General features: G+C 40.8%; 4 pseudogenes; all 4 read right to left on the bottom strand.

Moving 5' to 3' along the window:
• Positions 1-11940, bottom strand: part of LOC149174386 (LEAF RUST 10 DISEASE-RESISTANCE LOCUS RECEPTOR-LIKE PROTEIN KINASE-like 1.2) — a 127499-nt pseudogene extending 115559 nt beyond the window's left edge.
• Positions 11941-12012: 72 nt separating this feature from the next.
• LOC149174385 (rust resistance kinase Lr10 pseudogene) lies at positions 12013-12702 on the bottom strand (annotated as a pseudogene).
• A 5987-nt stretch (positions 12703-18689) lies between these two features.
• LOC149174384 (rust resistance kinase Lr10 pseudogene) lies at positions 18690-19794 on the bottom strand (annotated as a pseudogene).
• A 314-nt stretch (positions 19795-20108) lies between these two features.
• LOC149174383 (uncharacterized) lies at positions 20109-21598 on the bottom strand (annotated as a pseudogene).
• Positions 21599-23016: the final 1418 nt, after the last annotated feature.

The raw sequence follows: 23016 nt of genomic DNA, 5'->3' as shown, positions 1-23016 counted from the left end.
TTTGTTTGTTAATAAATCAGTATAGCAAATGGATTGTACTTTAAAAAAATTAATGGCTGTCTACAAACGCAAATACACCGCACCTTGGAATTTTCAATACATGATAAAAGAACCCTAAATAATCAAAGGCAAATGAAAATATAAAATTGGTTGTATACAGAAAAAGTGCACATTAAATCGGAAGTCAAAAAAACTGAAAGTGCACATTAAATCGGAAGTCAAAAAAACTGGATTTACCACAAGGTTTTTTTAATTTTAAGTTTTGTATAATAGTTTTTTCACTCAAATTTAATTGTTGGAAGATTTGTCATCTTTATTTAATATGGAATATGGAGTCATGATTTGATTTTTTTAATTTGTTCTGGTGATAAACCACACTAATTAGTTCGAAATCAGTAACAAAAATTTTATAATGTTATTTTTTCCAAAAATATTTCTATAAATTCAGATTATGGATCACAGAACCTTAAGTTCAAATATCCCCAACAACTTATCAATTAATGAGGCATACCTGATCTTTCTCGGATAAAAAGTAGCTTGATGTACTTGTTCTCAGAGACCAACAGATTCTGACTCATCGTCCAGAAGTAAAAACGTTATTACATTATAGAGAGAAAAATCATGGCTCAAATTAACTGAACACAGAGACAATGCTCTGTTTATCTCCAGGGAAGCTATAACTGATTTTTGAGAACATAGTACTACATACACCCACAAAAGCTTTGTATCCATTAAAACAGAATTCCTGATACAAAATTCATCCTCTTTCTCTCAGAGGGATTCACCAAAAGCTTCCACAAAACAAAATTACTGTGTCTCCATTTAAAAGGATTTACAATGCTGTGTGTAAATTTTTTTATTTACATTTACCACTGTAAATAAAAAAAATTCTTACATAGATTTACTACTGTAAAAAAATTTCATCATACGCTCATGCTATGTTCTTGTTTCATTTCGAAGTGTTGTGCATTCCATGTGTTCAAACTCATTTTAACCTGTTCTTGTTTCATTTCGAAGTGTTGTGCATTCCATGTGTTCAAACTCATTTTAACGAAAAATTCTCCCCTGTTCTTGCTTCTTTTACTGCTGCGTTTTTACATTTCATCAAAAAAAACATTGCATTTCAACACTATCTCTGCAATATATATTTACACTGCTGTGTAAATATTTTGTCATTCATATGCGCTGCTGCATATTTCAAATATATCTTCACTGGCAAAAATTAACTCTACCCTCTCTTCTTTTTCCTGGCACTGCTTTGCATTTTCATTGCCAATACAAAACATTTCCATCTGCTGTGTATTACACTCACTCTGCTGTGTGTATATTCTCTCTTTGTTTTTCACGTTGCTGCTTTACCTTTGCACTGATTCGCACTACTATGCGTAAAAACATTTATTTTCATCGCGTTGTTGCACTTCACATTTCAAGGCTGCCCCTGTTCTATGTTCTGCCTTCGCACTGCTCTGCGGGTCTCCTTGCTTTGCATTACAATGCATATACAATGCATATGATTCACACATCGAATTCATCTTCGTCTTCACCTCCGCACTGCTGTGCGTTCTACCGCTTCCATCACACACCGGTCAACGCCACACAAAACATTACAAAAATAATGCATATGCTTTCAAAAATTTACATACGTTTTTACGCCCATACTTCCGTGATAATAAAAAACATTAAAATTAATAAACTTTACCAACAATATACGAACCCAAATAAATTGCCTTTATGATTTACTGGCGGTCAACACAAAATTTGTTTTACTCCACACAATCTTTATTAACAGCAGGCTTGTACGTAGCTTGGCATTAATCGACAGCGGACAACCTCCCTTGCAATCGGACGGTTCGGAACGATATCAGATGGGCCTTTTCTACCGAACTTTACGTCCTGATGGAAAGTGGCTTTGGAGAGAGTAAAATGGACGCGTGGCTGAATTTTATTGCATCGGGTTCGATTGAAGAAATACCGCTACCTCAGCAAAAGCGGTCCGATGGAGGTAGCTAGATTTTCCTAAATGGTTTTGTTGCAGCACGATGGCGGATTCGGTAAATGACCGGGTTGCCGTTGCTATCCCTGCACGGCATTTGGAATTAATATTCCAACACTCTCCTTTAATTTCAACTGCTGGGTTATCAGTTATACCCAGTCATTTCATCAAAAATTCAATACTTTTCTGCCTATTCGTATCAGCTTTCCTTTCATCGCTTTCACTGTTGTGCTCAGGCACTCCAATCATGTAATATCCTCTTTCTCTCTGCCTCAGGCAAGATTTCCAATCTTTGCATCTCCAAGCTATCCTGCAACCTTTTCTTCTCTGCTCTTATGGCAGATTTAATTCCATATCTCTCCCTTATAAGAAGATCTTCATCAAAGAATGATTGTTAATATAGTTCAGCAATAATGATCAAGAATTACAGGCTCCCCCTAACTGTATGCATCGTCTCCTTTTGGCAGAGTCTTCTCAAAAGAAACTTAGATTGACTGGGGAGCTCGAAGGACTTTCGGACTGTATTTCCTTCCTTCTCCATACTTGTGTAACTTTCTTCTTTTGCATGGTTCTAGCTTGTGTAAGAGCCCATGTTAAGTTACAATCACGTGCCATATGCCCAATGTTATGACACTTGAAACATTCTACATTGTTAATGAATAAGATTTCATGCTTTCTTCTTGTAAAATTGTTTCTTGGAGGTTGTCGGAGACCATAACATCTATCTCTATGAAATGCTCTACAGTCTTTTGCCATATGACCAAAGTTTGAACAAGAATAACAATAACCAAAAAATGAACTTTGGTACCTGGGAGATGGAGGTTTCCTTGATGTACTTCTGAAGCCTTTCTGCCTTGAGATCCTTTGATGATAACCATTGCCTCTTGCCTCTTTGACATCATCAACATTTCTTCTTGGAGCTGGTTTTCTACTTGGAGTAGGATTTCTTCTATTGTAGCCATGATTTTTCTCCTTACCTTTGCTGGAACTAGGAGCATCACAATTTATTTCTAGCTTCTTCACATCTCTTTTGCTTAAAGCATTTTCATTCTTGTTTTAGGGTTCACTTACATACCCGAGTCCTGATTTATCAGATGGAGATCTGTGATAGCTAAGCATGTCATCCAAGGCTTGAGAGCTCTTCATGATTTTGTTCATCCCTTCAACCTTTTTCCCGAGGAGGACAATCTCTTCTTCCAATCTTTCACACTCATTATTCTTCTTTGCAAGTTGTTCCTCAGTTTCTTCCTTGCTACGAGTAGCTTCAGCTGCTATTATCTTAAGGGAGATGATATCTGACTTCATTTTGGAGATTTCTTTATTCTTTGCTTGACTGCTCTCCATTTTCTTCTCAGCTTCTTGTCCCTGTTTTTTGGCTTCTTGTAATTCAGACTTAAGGGAGGAGACCTCTACCTTGTATTGTCCAATCTCTTCTACAAGTTTGTTCACTCTCTTGTGTCTTTGTTCAAGTTTACTTGACAAGGCATCTTCCTGCTTCTTTGCTTTATTCAATTGATTTGTCATGGATATGACTTCTTCATGATGCTTCCTTTTGCTTTCATCAAGTTCCTTCTTAAGCTTGGCGAGCTCTCCATCCCTTTCTTGTACTTGAAGCTTGATGAGGTCAACCTTCTCATTTTCAGCTTCTATGATGGGTTCATAATTTCCTTCTTGACTGATGGTCATGGTCAGTGCTCCTTTTGCGTGAAGGTCATGAAGTCTATCCCATATATCCTTTGCTGATGAATATTTTCCTAGATTCTTCTTTACAGAATCACAGCCCATCCAAGATTGTCTTTGCTGCTTTTGCATTGTACTCCTTGGATTCTCTATCCATGATCCGGATTTAAACAGGAACGCAACAAATTACAGAGATAACCATATACACAAAGATGCAGCGGAAATAATACTTCATTTCATTAATGGAAAATACTGAAATATGCTTACAAACAGAAATGGAAATAAACTAGCTAGGGCGATGGTAGCTTATCTCTGAGAAGAGATGTGATGGCTACATGCCTCTGAACTGAGTTACAATGAGGCTCGAAGGCCTATTTATTGTTGAGAAACAATGGAAAAACCCTTAACATTCCAAAACCTAACCCTAGGAGATGAAACGCCAAATTGTGGGCCCCGTTTGGGGGTAAGTTGGTACATCAACTTCCCGGGGTCGTAACTTTGGCATATGATCTCCGTTTGACGCGTACAATAGCTCATTAGAAAGATCTATCCGAGCACTATCATTGTTGGAATGGGCAACACCAGTCCATTCCATGGACTCGTGTTGCCCTCGGATTCCCCAAAAAATGTCGTTTAGGGCCTCAAAATGGCTCTGGAAGTTCAGGACCCGAAAAACTGCTAAAAATAGTAAGTTGTGCTACAATTAAGGAAACTGAAAATGCTGAGAAAGACAATGGTGGGGGTCCAGGTGGACTTGGCAGGTGGCCACCAATATCCACCTGGATCATTCCTCCCCCCTTAGGAAGCAATGGTCCCCATTGCGTTGAGCTCCTCCATGAGATGAGGAAACTTCTGCTGAACTTGTTCCCTGGTGAGCCACTTGCCCTGCTGAAGGAGTTGGCCCGCTTTGACAACTCGATACAGTTGGATATTCTGTTGGCGAATGTTCTTGATCTGTGTGTCCATGATCCGATCAGTTGCAGCTTGTTCCATGTAATCTGGATTTAATTCTGTGGGTTTGAGCTGTTCTGCAATGTCGGATGTGTCTAGCAATGGTGGAAAGTATGGCCGAAGGCGGTCCACATTGAATACTGGGTGCAGGCCAAGGAATGGGGGAACGCTGAGTTCAAATGCATTACCTCCCATAGCCTTAGTAATGGTGTAAGGACCATATCGGAGTGGTCTCAATTTCCGATAGGCTCCAGTAAGACGTTCCTTTTGCAAATGCACCAGACTTTGTCGCCCACCTGAAACTTGTGTGGCACCCGATGTTGATCATGTCGCTGCTTGTACTTGGCATTTGATTTCTCAAGAATGTCATGGACCTGTTGGCGAATATGTTGGATGCGCTCAATGAAGCTGGTGGCCTTATCTGTTTCGGACTGGACATGAGCTGAATTCATGTGAGTAGCTGCAAGTGGCATGGCCACATCAATGGGGAATAGTGGCTGGAATCCCAAACCCACCTGAAAAGGGCTATGGCCAGTGGAGCTGTGAAGAGCTCGGTTGTAGCTGTGCTGAACGTAGGGGAGGCTCTCGTCCCATGTGCGTGGATGCTTTGAGTTATACATGCGCAGAATGTGCACAATCATCCTATTGACAACCTATGTCTGGCCATCAGTTTGAGGATGGAAGGCTGTGGACTTCGTGAGTTTGGTGTCCAGCATTGACCAGAGACTGGACCAAAAGGTGCTGAGAAACCGACTGTCCCGATCTGAGATGATAGACTGTGGGATCCCAAAGTGCACCCACACTCGTTCAAAGAAGAGTTTAGCAGTGGCTTCTGCTGTGATATTCTTCTTGCAGGCCATCATAATGGCCATCTTTGAGAACCTGTCGACGACCACAAAAACACAGTCATTTCCATGCTTAGTGGAAGGAAGGCCTGACATGTAATCCATGGAGATGGATTCCCAAGGTCGACTAGGGGTAGGCAACGGGGTATAGAGGCCTTGCTTCTTAAGGGTCGGTTTGGCAATGGCACAGGCAGTACATGATCGGATGTACTTCCCAACATCCTGTTGAAGATTCGGCCAACAGAAATAGTTTTGCAGTACTGCCACTATTTTCTCGACCCCGAAATGCCCAGCAGCCCGACTGTAGTGTGCTTCCCAAATCATCTTGGCACGCTCGCTTGAAGGAACACAAAGGTGACGGAGGTGGCATAATAGGGCATCCTAGAGGTGAAAATCTGCAACCTGCCGACCCTCCAAGAGTGTCTGGTATGTGTGGCCGAATTCTGGGTCGCTTTTGTAGAGAAGTGGCCAATCAGAAGTCTCGTGCCCGCAAGAGTTGAGCACGGTGGTTAGCGCCATGATCGGTGGTCGACTGAGGCAATCTGCAACATTATTGGTGCTGCCCTTTTTATACTTGATATTCAAGTGAAACTGTTGCAGGTATGTAGACCACTTCTGATGGCGATCATTCTGCAATTTCCCTTGGGTCTGTATGAACTGCAGAGGTCGGTGGTCTGTGTGGATGATCGTTTCCTTCCCCAAAATGTAATGCTTCCATTGTCGGCAGGCCTATACAATGGAATACATCTCTTTATCATAAGTGGGGTACTTCCGGACTGTGTCTGAAAGTGTTTCACTGTGATATGCCACTGGATGTCCATGTTGAGTAAGGACTGCCCCAATAGCATAGTCAGAGGCATCTGTCTCGACCTCAAATGGTTGTTGTAAATCTGGTAACGCTAGCACTGGTGCCGTGCAGAGGCGATCCTTCAACTCCCTGAATGCCTTCTGTTGAGATTCAGACCAAAAGAATTTTTCTTTCGCCCCGCCCTTGGTGACTTGACTCAAGGGCCAAGAAATATGAGAAAATCCCAACACAAACCTGTGGTAGAAGTTGGCAAGACCTAGAAAGCTGCGGAGCTCTGTTAGAGTGGTTGGAGAGGGCCAATCCCGAATGACTTGGACTTTGGCTGGATCGACATGCACCCCCTGTTCATCAATGATGTATCCCAGATACTGAACCTCGGTCATGCCAAAAGTGCATTTCTCCAAATTGGAACATAGCTTGTGTTGCCGCAGTGTTTGGAGAACCTGTCGGATGTGGTGGAGGTGCTCTTCCCAACTCTGGCTGAAGATCAGAATGTCATCCAAGTATACTACTACAAAGGAGTTGGTGAATGGCCGCAAGATGTCATCCATTAGCCTCATAAAGGTTGCAGGAGCATTCGTCAATCCGAAAGGCATGACCAACCATTCGAAGAGGCCCTCCTTGGATTTGAAGGCAGTCTTCCACACATCTGAGGGTTCAATTGGTACCTGGTGATATCCTGACTTCAGATCGATCTTGCTGAAATATTTCGCCCCCTTTAGTTGGTCTAGGAGGTCATCAATCCGCGGGATCAGGTACCTATTACGAACAGTGATCTTGTTCAGCGCCCGATAGTCAATATAGAGTCTCCACGTCCCATCCTTCTTCTGTACCAACACTATCGGGCTCCCACAGGGCGAAGAACTCGGACGGATGTGACCTTTCTGCAGGAGCTCCTGAATCTGCCTCTTGATTTCATTGTTCTCCAGAACGGAGCGCCGATAAATTGGTCCATTGGGTAGCGGCGCACCTGGGGTCAGATCGATGGAGTGCTTGACTTGACAGTGCAGAGGAACCCCTGCCGGGGAGGTGAAGATGTCTTCGTACTCCTCCACAATCTTGTCCATCTGTAGCTACCGTGCAGAGGGACCCCGTTTGGAGGCCGCGGCCACTGTGTTCTTCTTCCCTTGAGGGCGTATCATCAGGAAAACAAATTTCCTGGTTTTCAAAATGATCTTACTGCATTGTTTTGCAGTAATCAAAGAGATGGCGGCAGGTGGTGCTACCTCTGGTATCCTGAACAACTTATTTCCCAATGTAATAATAACAGCACAGGGCCTTGATTCATACACAGCATGTCGCTTCCACAAGTATGGTTGTCCTAGTAATACTTCACAAACTTCAAGGGGAGCAATGTCACACAATACCTCATCCGTGAAGGGCTTGATGTTGTATGGAAGGCGACACTGCTGGCTCACGCGAAGATCTCGCCCTTGGTGAAGCCACCCAATGGTGTATGGTTGTGGATGTGCTGTGGTCGGTAAGCCCAACCGCTTCACGACCTCTGCCGAAATGAGGTTCTTTTGACTCCCGCTATCAACAATGAACTGTATCGGGGAGCCCTTTACCCACATCTGGGAGTGGAAGAGACGCTCCTCCTCCTCTGGATCTTCGGGTTCATTTTTCTGGATCTTTGCGGTAGCAACAGTGGCGCTGGGATCCGCATCAATGATCTGCTTCCCTTTTTCATACCCCTTATCGGGTTCTGACTCAGAGTCAGAACATGCATCTGATTCTGAAACCTTTAGCTCAGCCACCAGTGACTGCTTGGCCCGAAACTCACTTGTGTTGTGAGTGGAGCTCTTATGGAACTCGCACCATTTTCCAGTGTCCTTTCTCGGCTTCGCGGCGTTGCTCTTTGCTTGCAGCTTCGGCTGGTTGTCTTGGGCTGTCCCGCCTTGGCTTTGTCCTTTGTTCGGTGGTTTAGGGGCACCTTTCCCCTGCTTTGGATTCGCAGATCCAAAGTCTCGCTTATTTTGTTTAAACTTCTGCTCGACCTTGACGACATACCGGTATGCTGCGCCGAGCGAGGGGATGTTTAGGAACTGTATTTCTTCCTGGATGTACTTGTGCAGGCAGCCACGGTATTTGAGTATCAAATGTTGCTCCGAATCCTTGATACCCAACTTTGTGCGAAGGGTATGGAAAAGATTGGTGAACTCCGGCACGTCTTGGTCCCTTCCTTGTCGCAGCGTGGTCCACTTTATGTATTCATCCTCATAGCTTCCGACAGGGTAGTACTGCTCCTTGATGGCATCCCGGAACGAATCCCAGGTGGGTGCGGCTGAAAATAGTGAGCCAGTACTTTCATCCTTCTGCTCGCAGTAGGTTTCCCACCAGTCCTTGACGTGGGGGGCTGCTTTGAGAAGAGCAAAAACAATCTTTTCCCGACTCGAAAATTCATGAACAGAAAAATAACCCTCCAGCAGATTTAACCATTTATCTACGGCATCGGCGTCTATTTGACCCTCAAATATGGGGATTTCAAAATTAACTTGTACCTTAAAGGGTGTGGTGTTTCCAGAGGAGCTGCTGGAAGCCGATGCGCCGCTTCTGGGTAGCCGCTGAAGGATCTGCGCAAAGCTGTCCATCATCGCGTTCCGTTGTCGCTCGAGCGCTTCTTCGAGCAAGATTTTGAAGGGATCTCCTGCCCCCTCGTCTTTCTTCTCGTCCGCCATGGGAGGCCGTCGGGATTTGCGAGGCTGGTCTTGCAAAGGTTCAACCAGTTCAAGCCCTAACTCCTTATATCTCGACCTTGTTGGGGACATGCAAAGAAAAACAGAGAAAAAGCAGACCGCTCTGATACCACTGATCCGGATTTAAACAGGAACGCAACAAATTACAGAGATAACCATATACACAAAGATGCAGCAGAAATAATACTTCATTTCATTAATGGAAAATACTGAAATATGCTTACAAATAGAAATGGAAATAAACTAGCTAGGGCGATGGTAGCTTATCTCTGAGAAGAGATGTGATGGCTACATGCCTCTGAACTGAGTTACAATGAGGCTCGAAGGCCTATTTATTGTTGAGAAACAATGGAAAAACCCTTAACATTCCAAAACCTAACTCTAGGAGATGAAACGCCAAACTGTGGGCCCCGTTTGGGGGTAAGTTGGTACATCAACTTCCCGGGGTCGTAACTTTGGCATATGATCTCCGTTTGACGCGTACAATAGCTCATTAGAAATATCTATCCGAGCACTATCATTGTTGGAACGGGCAACACCAGTCCATTCCATGGACTCATGTTGCCCTCGGATTCCCCAAAAAACGTCGTTTAAGGCCTCAAAACGGCTCCGGAAGTTCAGGACCGGAAAAACTGCTAAAAATAGTAAGTTGTGCTACAATTAAGGAAACTGAAAATGCTGAGAAAGACAATGGTGGGGGTCCAGGTGGACTTGGCAGGTGGCCACCAATATCCACCTGGATCAATCCATCTTGCTATCATCAATCACTGATTCCCAAATTTCAATCCCTTGAGACTTTAAGAAAGTCCTCATTTTTATTTCCCATATATAAAAGTTCCCATTGAACCTTGGAGCCTCAAATAGAATTCTTTCAAATAGATTGTCTTCTTTTTTGGTAGTAGAGGGAGACACATCCTTAGGAGGATTGGAGACTTTCTTCTTTGACCTTGCCATTCTTAACTATACTTCAAATATTTGATTGTGTATTTAAAAACACTGACTGTTTCTTCAGCTACACAAAAAACAACTTGAGAAATACCTTGGATTCTTTTGCTTGAGACTTCACTCTACTAGAGAAGTTGCTGCAACAAAAGAAGCCTTCCTTCAGCTTCTTTGACACCTTCAAAGAGCCTGGATCAGCTCTGATACAACTGTTGGGCATTTTTCTGGTAAAATTCCAAAAACAAATTAACTGAACACAGAGACAATGCTCTGTTTATGTCCAGGATCTTAGCACAGGGAAGCTATAACTGATTTATGAGAACAGAGTATTACATACACCCACAAAAGCTTTGTATTCATTAAAATAAAATTCCTGATACAAAATTCATCCTCTTTCTCTCAGCGGGATTCACCAAAAGCTTCCACAAAAACAAAATTACTCTGCCTCCATTTAAAAGGATTTACACTGCTGTGTGTAAATTTTTTTATTTACATTTACTGTTGTAAATAAAAAAAATTCTTACATAGATTTACTGCTGTAAAAAAAATTCATCATACGCTCATGCTCTGTTCTTGTTTCATTTCGAACTGCTGTGCATTCCATGTGCTCAAACTCATTTTAACCTGCTGAAAAATTCTCCCCTGTTCTTGCTTCTTTTACTGCTGCATTTTTACATTTCATCAAAAAAACATTGCATTTCAACACTATCTCTGCAATATATATTTACACTGCTGTGTAAATATTTTCTCATTCATATGCGCTGCTGCATATTTCAAATATATCTTCACTGGGAAAAATTAACTCTGCCCTCTCTTCTTTTTCCTCGCACTGCTTTGCGTTTTCATTGCTAATACAAAACATTTCCATCTGCTGTGTATTACACTCACTCTGCTGTGTGTACATTCTCTCTTTGTTTTTCACGCTGCTGCTTTACCTCTGCACTGATTCGCACTGCTGTGCGTAAAAAGATTTCTTTTCACCGTGCTGCTGCACTTCACATTTCAACGCTGCCCCTGTTCTATGTTCTGCCTTCGCACTGTTGTGCGGGTCTCCTTGCTTTGCATTACAATGCATATACAATGCATATGATTCACATCGAATTCATCTTTGTCTTCACCCGTGCACTGCTGTGCGTTCTACCGCTTCCATCACACACCGGTCAACACCACACAAAACATTACAAAAATAATGCATATGCTTTCAAAAATTTACATACGTTTTTACGCCCATACTTCCGTAATAATAAAAAACATTAAAATTAATAAGCTTTACCAACAATATACAAACCCAAATAAATTGCCTTTATGTTTCACTAGCGTTCAACACAAAATTTGTTTTACTCCACGCAATATTTATTAACTGCAGGCTTGTACGCAGCTTGGCATTAATTGACGGCGGAAAACCTCCCATGCAATCGGATGATTCAGAACGATATCGGATGGGCCTTTTCTACCGAACTTTACGTCCCGATGGAAAGTGGTTTTGGAGAAAGTACAATGGACGCGTGGCTGAATTTTATTGCATCGGGCTCGATTGAAGAAATACCGCTACCTCAGCAAAAGCGGTCCGATGGAGGTAGCTGGTTTTTCCTGAATGGTTTTGCTGCAGCACGATGGTGGATTCGGTAAATGACCGGGCTGCCGTTGCTGTCCCTGCATGACAGTTGGAATTAATATTCCAACAAACACTTCCTGGTGGTCACCCAGTCATTTTCACGAAGGTATTGTATGGAGTCTGGTGATCAACGCGCAAAAACCCAGAGACTGGTTTAAATAAAGACAATCAAAGACATAAATCTATAAAGTAATCTCAATTGAAGAAGAATTTATCGTGGATGGCAGTACAACATTTTCTGGTGTGGCCGAGGAATTGAAGGGCGACGGAGGATTGGCGACGTCATCTCCATTTTTTTCTAACATTTGCACAACCCTCATCATGCAAGGACGATCTGCAGAGTTATATTGAATGCACCGCAATCCAACTTTTGTGAGTCTTCTCGCATTCTCCTCATCTGCACATTCCATTTCTCCTCCTCTCAACCTCATCCCCAACTCACCACTCTCAATCAGTTTGAAAGCCAATTTAGAAAAGTATAATTAGCTGGACCGGATTACCTGCACATCAATATTCTTTCTACCCCTAGAAATCTCTAGCAAAAGCATTCCAAAACTATAGACATCTGATTTATCTGTACCAGGATCGGCATCACTATGGCACAACTCCAGCGCAACATATCCCGACGTCCCTCTCGTTTCTGTCATAGAAATATGATCGTCTCCCTTTCCATAAAGTTTTGCGAGACCAAAATCAGCAATTTTAGGGGTGAAGTGGGCGTCCAAAAATATATTGTGAGGTTTGATGTCGAAGTGTATGATGTGCTTCTCGCAATCATGGTGTAGATATGCAATTCCACGGGCCGCACCCAAAGCAATTGAATACAATTGTTCCCACCTTAGCACTTGCCCCTCCTCTTTTCGGGCAAAAAATTTTTTATCAAGTGATCCATTAGGCATGTATTCATATACGAGTGCGCTTATAGGGTTTTCAAAACAGTACCCCAACAGACGAACCAGATTGACGTGATGGACACGTCCAATGGTAGCAACCTCATTCATGAATTGGGTCTCGGTATGCCTGTGCCTATCAAGAAGCTTTACAGCCACTAGATCGTCGTTCCGAAGAATTCCTTTATACACCACACCAAACCCTCCTTCTCCCACCTTTTCAGCAAAGTTGTCTGTGATCTTCTTGAGGTGAGAATGTGAATATCTAGTTGGCATTGGCATTTCATAAGAATTTTCCTTTAGGATTTTCTCTAACCTTGAAGTAGAGGTACAAGGAGTAGGCCTTCTCTTCTTCTTGGCATAAAACATTAAGAACAACACTGCTAATGTTGTCAGCGCAACTCCTCCAATGATGCAACCTGCGGAGTAATACATAGATCGATATGAATGTGATGTTGATTAACAGTGGAAATTACAAAATACAAGTTCACAATGATTTTCAATGGGAAGAAATCATAGCTACCTATTACAATGGCAAGCCTGCTTTTATGACCTGCAAAGCGGACATAACAACTGTTGGAATGGTAATTTCAACTTGCAGATTTTTTCTTCTGCGATGCGATCGCAGATCGCATATCGCACTTTCCCTCGTCACCCTTCACTGCATGCTTGTATTATCTGCGATGCGATATTTGCGATGCGATCGCAGATCGCATGATTTAAAGGTCATAGAGGCGGTGGAACATGCTCTCTCTTCTTGCGATGCGATGGTGTGATAAGCCATGCATTAATTTCCAGCAAGATATTTTGAGGCATGTAATTAATGATATTTACTGGGGTCAGTAAATATAGGTGAAAATCTTAAATTTTATTATTTTTTTTATTTTCACGGAAGTATGCAAAAGCAACACGTATTGTAAAGATATTTTCGTGTTGTTCTATATATAAAAAGAATGCAAGAGCAGAGACTAGTAGAGAGAGTGGAGAGTATTAGCCAAGAAGTTTTTTTTCTTCTCTGCAACGCACAGCAGTGCTGAAGATATATTTTCTGGAACTGAAGTTCCTGTTGTAAATCCCTCTAAGCAGAGGAAGACTACTTTGTAATAGTTTTATTTTTCTGTTATTTTCTAATAGAGATCTTGTATTAAAAACAGAGTGTTGTTCTTTGTGTTATTATGAGTAAAAGCAACAATCCATAGTTTTTGAAAAGGGGAGGAATAATTGACAATACAGGGAAACACAAGCACATACATTCCTGGGATCAAGAGTGCAGAATGGAGACAAAATTTAATACATTTTTATGGATTGTGATAATTTAAGCGTTGGGTCTCGTAATCGAATTGGGAGAAGGGGTTCAGGAAAAGTACCAATACAAATGGTGGGGCATATCTCTGTATGTGAGGTGCCATCGGGACAATAGCAAATAAATGTTTTAGTTGGTTCTGAAATGTTATAACCATAACTCCCGCCACTGGTCTTACAAGCGCCACAGCTTCTGTATCTCTTCGTTTCGCCATACCATATATTTCAAAACCTGTCGAGAGGCGTGTCCTCAGATCCTGATTCCGTTGGAATGAGAAGTTGTTAGTAACTGGCAGTTGAATATTTCTTTGGCAGAATCGTCTCCCAAGTTCTGGATTGGGAATGACATACCAATCAGCGCCACATAAACGATGCTTATGCCCTTTAATACTTCCATTGCATTGCCCCAAAGCGTGAGATTGGTGTATCCATGGGCTATACGAAATTGAGAGGTGGGCCACCAAAATTGAGAGTAGTTACCTAAAGGATTGCAATTACCTCCAGGCACACTTTTCCATAGATTGTAGTTAACAATTGTCATGCTATTCTTATAAAGCCTATCACTGGCCAAGTATGAGGGCTGCAAGATGAGATACTCGTCTCTGTTGAGTAAAAGCAAAGGATAGCTTTCCTCCAAGCTACAGTTTACCTGAAATTGAGGATCACCACAGCCGCTGTTAATTTTCCCAAAAGGGCAGCGGAATTCAGCGCTCCCATATGTACCCCAGTAGCATTCCTCGTATCCACTTCCAGTACATGATGCTGTGAGGCAGAGGAGGAAGGGGAGAATGTCATAGGCAAGAAGAAAGCAAAGTTGATAAACAATGAGAGGCATCGAATTGGTGCGTAGACGACGGCGTGCCATGATGCTTTGCTCCTGGACATAAGAAACGTAGTGACACGGGCTTCCTCAAAGAAGATGGAAGAAGATGGCATTGGAGAGACTGGGGTTTGAATAAATGACATGAATTGCAACATATAAGATGGCATCGTGAACACGCCAATTAGACTTCAGTTGACATACTCCGCTTCGCCGGTTTTTCAGAGCGAAAAAAAGCATAATTATATTATATAAGGTATATAAGGAAAGGATAGTACATCATGAGAGCTTTAGGAAGCTGGAGCAATTTGTACCAAAATTATCTAGATAAGATGGGAAACATCTAGTTAAGGAGATAAGATGTCTATCTGATAGTCAGCCATTTCAGCTATCAATTAGTTTGCAGATAAAAGATTTATCATAATTCATGAAGGAGAATAAGGAAAATAAGATCCTCTGAGTTATATCAGCACTGTTCAAATTTTTAGTTTCATACTTCAACTATTGCATAAACAGAAAATATTCAGAAGGAAAGAGAGAAACAAAATGAAAAAAATGACAGTGCATACCTGGATTGAGCAAAATTGAAATTAAGTACCAGGGATGGAAAATTCCTAGATGGAGAATATTTCCTAGCTTCGCCCGTTTTTATCGCACCATTTGCTTTTAAAAAGGACATTAAATCCGACACAATTCCCTTTTGTTTCGTCCATTGAAGAATATCGTGCGGGTTAGTTAGCGTTGATAGGAACAGAAATTTGGTGCTTTACGCGGTAAACACAAAGATTAAGAAGCGTTGTCTAGGATGTTGTGTTAATCGCACATTTGTCTCTGTGACTTGGGTTGCGTGCCAATATCCGGGAGGAGGAGGTTGGAGCCCATGCCTTTAATTCCACTTGTTTGTAATGGATTGGCACATTTATGAGAGTTGGAGGAACACAGCGTAGGCTCATACCTTAACCTCTATTAAGTTCTTTTCACTTGTGAGTTGTTCTTGTGACGGAATTTGTTTTGTGGTGGTTGGATTTGGTTGATTAGTTTTTTTGGTTATTCATGTTCAAGACTGTATTGCTACTTTTATGTTGATGTTTTTTGTGTGGTATATGTATAAGTCTAAGTTCATGTTAATGTTTGAATGGGTGGTTATTTTCTCTGAACCACTTCTTCTCCATAATGATTTTCAAGATATATCATATCTTTGTTGTGTCCTGGTTTTAGATTGTTGGTATTTATGGCACTTTTCTGTATAGTTTTAGCTTGGTGGGGTTGTGGTTTGCTTAGTGTTATAGTGGCTCTATCATCGGGCTCTTGATTGTTGTTCATTATGTCTTGGTGAATATTCTCTCTATTCATCAACGTTATTTCCAGTGTTTCGAAGATTTATATGGTGGTGGCTAGCTTAGCTTTAAATTTTGTGGTGTGTTAATTGGGCGTAGGGTTTGGCTTTCTACGTTGGTTGTTTGGAATTCTCTTCTGACCATCTATGTCTTGGGGTGGCGGTTCATTTCGTGGCCTTGCATGTCTCTTCGTTGCCCTGAGTTGAATAATGTCCTTGAATTTGGACCATTGTGTCAGAAGCAACGTGACAACTTGGTAGTTTTAAGGTCTAGCCTAGAGGGGGTAGTAGTCTGTCCTTTAAATTGTTATTTGGGTCGTGGGTTTTCTTTGGACTGTTTGTCATGTCTAGTTGCAATGTATATTATGGCTCCTAGACAATGTATGGTGCCTCATTGTGGTGGTGTAGGGCATGTTGCTGTGAAACAGACACAACCTTTTTCCCGTGATTCTGTGGGCACCCTTGTTTACTCTGTCCCTCTGGAAGTTCGTAGGGAAAATTTTATTTTAGCGCCTTAGGAAGAAATGGAAAGTGTGTATTTTTCAATTCTGAAATCGTTGTTGGTGAGCTTAAATGTCTCCTGAATTTGGGTTGGTCTTGGAAGAGGCGACTCAACTTCCTATTCTCCTTATCTCTGCATCAACAATTTGACACTTTGCTTAGGCTGGTTTTAAGGAAAAACATTTCAATAGCTATAATGTGTTCTCTGGCATTGAAGATATTAAATGCATCCTGCAGAATCATTGTTTCAGTATCAATAATATAGATGTGTGTTTGGGTCATGTAGAGGGTTGCTTGTTGTCGAATTTTGTATTTGGCAACTTAACGGATCCTCCAGTGAATCTGACTCCTCCAATGGACAATACTAGCGATAATTACACGATCGTTTCTTCAAATACTAACTGAAAGCTATGGTGATATGGCTTTTCTTTTTGTCACGAAAATCTTTTTCAGTGACGCTTAAGTCCCTTTAGCAAAATTTTGTGGTGATAATTAGTACTAAGTTTTGTATCAATATTATCTTTATTTTACAATATAATATTTTTTAATAATTTAATCAAAACTCATATAAATATTATTCTTTTAAATAAATTATAATATAGAGTAAAACACCATAAAGAAATTATTAAAATTTAAATAAATTATATAATTAGAAATTTTTATATATTTATATATATCGTGTACCGTGGCTACACCTATAGCATGTGAAAGTGGATTATTGAAGATTGTGCTTCAATAAGAAAAGATAAGCTGCCACTACCCTAGTATCATTAGTACAAAGGGGTTTACCCATACGGGGAGTCCCGTTCATATGCTTATGATATTGAAATTTATCAAGAGAAAAGATACCATGAGGAAACTACATGGAATTACATTGTACAATATTTATCTCTTTTTTTTGTGTAATATTCATTCCATGATTTTTATTAATAGTTAAAAACATGGTGTAATTACAACTAATGTTTTTTGAAAACCATGTTGATCTCACCAAAAGACCAGCTATTTCCTTACAAAAGAACAATCACATATTTTAACAACATTACACAGTGTTTAACTTTAAAACATCAAAAGATCTGGAAATTACTATGAAACAACACATGATACACTGAGAATAGAGGAAAACAATTACAAAACATATACATAAAATTCGTTAACTATGACACCGTAAAAACAAGAGTCCAAACATTCAACAATAAACATAAATAGCTATAGATTCAGTCATCTAAGATAATCAATGGAAGATCTCGAGAAAAAAGAGCTTGAGTGAAGTAACATTAATGACCGCGTCCCCATTCTAAGGTGCGTTTAAGTGTCAAAATATTAAATTATGTGACGTGCTATTTTGTTCAAATGAACCACTATTTTCATCCATATCATATCGAATTACCCGTAAGATCCTTTTTATTTCCTCATAACTATCGAATATCTTATAATTATCCACGTGATTATCTGGCAACACCATGTGAAAAAAATTCGACATGTACTTGTGAGTTGAAATTGAGTATAAAAAATATAATCATCTTTTAGATAGATCAAATACCCAATTAATGTTGCCACTACAAACTAATAACAATCAATCAATTAACTTATTTATCAAAATTCATAACTTTTTTAATCACCATATATTTCTTTTTTCATAACAATTTTAGATAATTACATCTTAAAAAAACTTTAGGTCTAATCAATCCAACTACCAGGTTTTAACTACCAAAATTATTACATTTCAATTTTTTTTTTATACATTAGTAAATCCAAATCCAAACCGGTCACGCCATTGACAAAAATAATGAATTTATAAATTGAATATTAAAGCACTATATGCCACGGTCACGCCATTGACAAAAATAATGAATTTATAAATTGAATATTAAAGCACTATATGCCAATTTTTTTAATAAATGGATTGTACTTCAAAAAAATAATCACTCTATGGAATTTTCAATATTTGATAAATGAATCCTTAATAATCAAACACACATGAAAAGATAAAATTGGCTCTATACAGAAAAAGTGCACATTAATCGAAGTCAAAAAAACTCGCATGACCAGAAGTTTTCTTTTAATCTTAATTCCTCTGCTACTTATCAATTAAGGAGGTAGAGTGAATCTTTCTCAGATAAAAAGTAGCTTGATGTACATGTTCCCAGAAGTAAAAACATACATTATTTACATTAGAGAAACAAAATCATGGCTCGTAGCTGTCAGTTCACCTGAGTCTTAACACTTCCTGGCAGTCACCCAGTCATTTTCACAAAGGTATTGTATGGAGTCCGGCGAATCGGCGATCCACGCGCAAAAATCCAGGCGCTGGTTTAAGTAAAGACAATCAAAGATATAAATCTATAAAGTAATCTCAATTGAAGAAGAATTTACCGTGGATGGTAGTACAACATTTTCAGGTGTGGCCGAGGAATTGAACGGCGGCGGAGGATTGGCGATGTCATCTCCATTTCCTTCTAACATGTGCACAACCCTCATCATGCATGGACGATCTGCAGAGTTGTATTGAATGCACCACAACCCAACTTTTGCTAGTCTCCTCGCCTTCTCCTCGTCTGCACATTCCATTTCTCCTCCTCTCAACTCACCACTCTCAATCAACTTGAAAGCCAATTCAGGAAAGTATAATTGACTGGACCGGCTAACCTGCACATCAATATTCTTTCTGCCCCCAACAATCTCTAGCAACAGCATTCCGAAACTATAGACATCTGATTTATCTGTAACAGGACCGGCATCACTATGGCACAACTCCGGTGCAACATATCCCGGCGTCCCTCTCGTTCCTGTCATAGAAATATGATCGTCTCCCTTTCCACAAAGTTTTGCGAGACCGAAACCAGCAATTTTAGGGGTGAAGTGGGCGTCCAGCAATATATTGTGAGGTTTGATGTCGAAGTGTACGATGCGCTTTTGGCCATCATGGTGTAAATATGCAATTCCACGGGCCACACCCAAAGCAATCGAATACAATTGTTGCCACCTTAACACTTGCCCCTCCTCTTTCCGGGCAAATAAAATTTTATCCAGAGATCCATTGGGCATGTATTCGTATACCAGTGCGCTTATAGGGTTTTCAAAACAGTACCCCAACAGACGAACCAGATTGACGTGATGGACACGTCCAATGGTAGCAACCTCATTCATGAATTGGGTCTCGGTATGCCTGTGCCTATCAAGAAGCTTTACAGCCACTAGAGCGCCGTTCCGAAGCATTCCTTTATAGACCACACCAAACCCTCCTTCTCCCAACTTTTCAGCAAAGTTGTTTGTGATCTTCTTAAGGTGAGAGTGTGAATATCTGGCTGGCATTGGCATTTCATAAGCATTTTCCTTTAGGAATTTCTCCACCCTTGAAGTAGAGGTACCAGGAGTAGGCCTTCTCTTCTTGGCATAAAACATTAAGAAGATCACTGCTATTGTTGTCAGCGCAACTCCTCCAATGATGCAACCTGCAGTGAAATACAGAGATCGACATGAATGCGATGTTGATTAACCTGGGTGAGAACAGTGGAAATTACAAGATACAAGTTTACAATGGGAAGAAATCATAGCTACCTATTACAATAGCAAGCCTGCTTTTATGACCTGCAACGCGGCCATAACAACTATTATGAGTAAAAGCAACAAAGCATAGTTTTTGCAAACAGAATGAACAATATCGGGAACCACAAGCACATATATCTGCGGGTTCAAGAGTCCAGAATGGAAGGAACATTTAATACATCTTTACAGATTGTGGTAATTTAAGCATTGGTGTTTGTAATTGAATTGGAGAAGGGGTTCAGGAAAAGTACCAATACTATTGGTGGGGCATATCTCTGCATGCGAGGTGCCATCGGGACAATAGCAAATAAATGTTTTAGTTGGTTCTGAAATGTTATAACCACAACTCCCGCCACTCCCGCCACTGGTCTTACAGGGGCCACAGCTTCGGTTTCTCTTCGTGTCGGCATACCATGTTATTTCAAAACCTGTCGAGAGCCGTGTTCTCAGATCCTCATTCCGTTGGAATGAGAAGTTGTTACTAACTGGCAGGTGAATATTGCTTTGGCAGAATCGTTTCCCAGATTCTAGATTGGGAATGGCGTACCAATCAGCGCCACATAAACGGCGCTTATGCCCTTTAATACTTTCATTGCATTGCCCCCAAGCGTGAGATTGGTGTATCCTTGGGCTATACGAAATTGAGAGTCGGGCCACCAAAATTGAGAGTAGTTACCTAAAGGATTGCAATTACCTGCAGGCATACTCTTCCATAGATTGTAGTTAACAATTGTCATGCTATTATTGTTAAGGGTATTACTGGCCAACATTGTCGGCTGCAAGATGAGATACTCGTCTCCATTGAGTAAAATCAAAGGATAGCTTCCCAAGGAACAGTTTAGCTGAAATTGAGGATCACCACAGCCGCTGTTAATTATCCCAAAAGGATATTCGAATTCAGCGCTCCCACATGTACCCCAGTAGCATTCCTCGTAGCCACCGCCGGTACATGACGTTGTGAAGCAGAGGACGAGCAGGGCAGACGCAAGAAGAAAGCAAAGTTGATAAAGAGTGAAAGACATCGAATTGGTAAGAAGGCAATGATGTACTGTGACACTCTGCTCTGCTTTGCTCCTGGATATGGAAAACCTAGTAGCAGGGATTCTGCAAAGAAGACGAAGGAGATAGATCGCATTGGAGTGAATGGGCGTGAAGTGAACGGCCAGGCAATCTCAGTCAGAAGACCGCAAAGTCAAGACGCATAGATTTTTTCCTGTTGGACCGGAAATAATGGTGTAGATTCCTCCTGCGTGTCGCCATTTGGTATGCAAACTGCAATAAATTCAACACGCCGTGTCGCATCCGTGTATTAATGATCACGTAGAGTGAATATTTATTCTAGTCAACAAAGCAATCCTCTCTACTAATTATTCGTAATAGTATTGAAGATAATAGCTTTGATTGTGATTATTTCAGGATTATTTCTTAATTTTCAATATTCGATAAAAGAATCCTTAATAATCAAAGACAGATGAAGAAGATGGCAGTGGAGAGAATGGGCTTGGAGTATATAGGACGGCATCATGAACATGCCAATTAGACGTCGGTTGACTTACTACGCCCCCAACATGAAATATACCGTGAATTTTAATTCCACGAACCAGCGGGGTGGCTTCGCCCTTTTTGATGGCACTATTTGGTTTTAAAAGACATTGAATCCGACACAATTCCATTCCTTTCGTCCATTGAAGAATATCGTGCTTCAGGATCATTAATTTTTATGACCGCGACATCCACCTGTAGGTGGAGAGACTGGGGTTGGAATAAATGAGATGGATTGCAGTATATAGGACGCCATCGTGAAGACGCCAATTAGACGTCGGTTGACTTACTACGCCCGCAACATGGAATATACCGTGAATTTTAATTCCACGAACCAGCGGGGTGGCTTCGCCCTTTTTTAGAAGACATTGAATCCGACACAATTCCGTTCCTTTCGTCCATTGAAGAATATCGTGCGGGTTAGTTAGCGTTGATAGGAACAGGAAATTTCGTGCTTTCACGGTAAAAACAAAGATTAAGAAAAATCCCCGATGCTAGGACGCTGTGTTAGTCGCACATTGTCTCGTGACTTGGGTTGCGTGCCAATATCCGGGAGGAGGTTGGATTCCATGCCTTAAATTCCACTTGTATGTAATGGATTGGCACATGTATGAGAGTTGCAGGAACATAGGTGAGGATCATACCTTCACTTCTATTAAGTTCTTTTCACTTGTTGTGAGTTGTTCTTGGGATGGAATTTGTTGTGAGTTGTTCTTGGGATGGAATTTGTTTTGTGGTGGTTGGATTTAGTTAATTAGTTTTTTTTGGTTATTCATGTTCAAGAGTGTATTGCTATTTTGATGTTGATGTTTCTTGTTGTGAGTTGTTTTTGGGATGGAATTTGTTTTGTGGTGGTTGGATTTAGTTAATTAGTTTTTTTTTTGGTTATTCATGTTCAAGAGTGTATTGCTATTTTGATGTTGATGTTTTTTTGTGTTGTATTTGTATAATTCTGAGTTCAAGTCGATGTTTGAATTTGTGATCTTTTTCTCACAACTATTTCTTTTGGATTATGATTTTCAAAATATATCATATCCTTGTCATGTCTTGGTTTTAAGTTGTTGGTATCTATGGCACTTTTCCATATGGTTGTAGCTCAATGGGGTTGTGGTTTTCTTAGTGTTACAGTGGCTATATCATTGGGCTCTTGATTGTTGTTCCTGATTTTAGGTCTTGGTGAATATTCTCTCTATTTGTCAACATTATTTTTGGTGTTTCAAAGATTTATATGGTGGTTGTTTGCTTAGCTTTAAATTTTGTGGTCTGTCAATTGGGCGTAGGGTTTGGCTTTCTACGTTGGTTGTTTGGAATTCTCTTCTGACCATTTGTGTCTTGGGATGGTGGTTCATTTCATGGTCTTGCATGTCTCTTCATTGCCCGAAGTTGAATAATGTCCTTGAATTTGGGCCATTGTGTCAGAGGTAGGGTGACTTGGTAGTTTTAAGGTTTGGCCTGGGGCCGATAGTTCGCCCTTTAAATTGTTATTTGGGTCGTGGGTTTGCTTTGCACTGTTTGTCCAGTGAGGTTGCAACATATATTATGTCTCCTA

Source organism: Pinus tabuliformis, chromosome 4_1 (assembly GCF_031772625.1).
Source record: "Pinus tabuliformis cultivar Carrire ecotype Pingquan chromosome 4_1, CPIR1, whole genome shotgun sequence".
Lineage (NCBI taxonomy): Eukaryota > Viridiplantae > Streptophyta > Pinopsida > Pinales > Pinaceae > Pinus > Pinus tabuliformis.
This window is presented reverse-complemented; position numbering and strand designations above follow the sequence as displayed.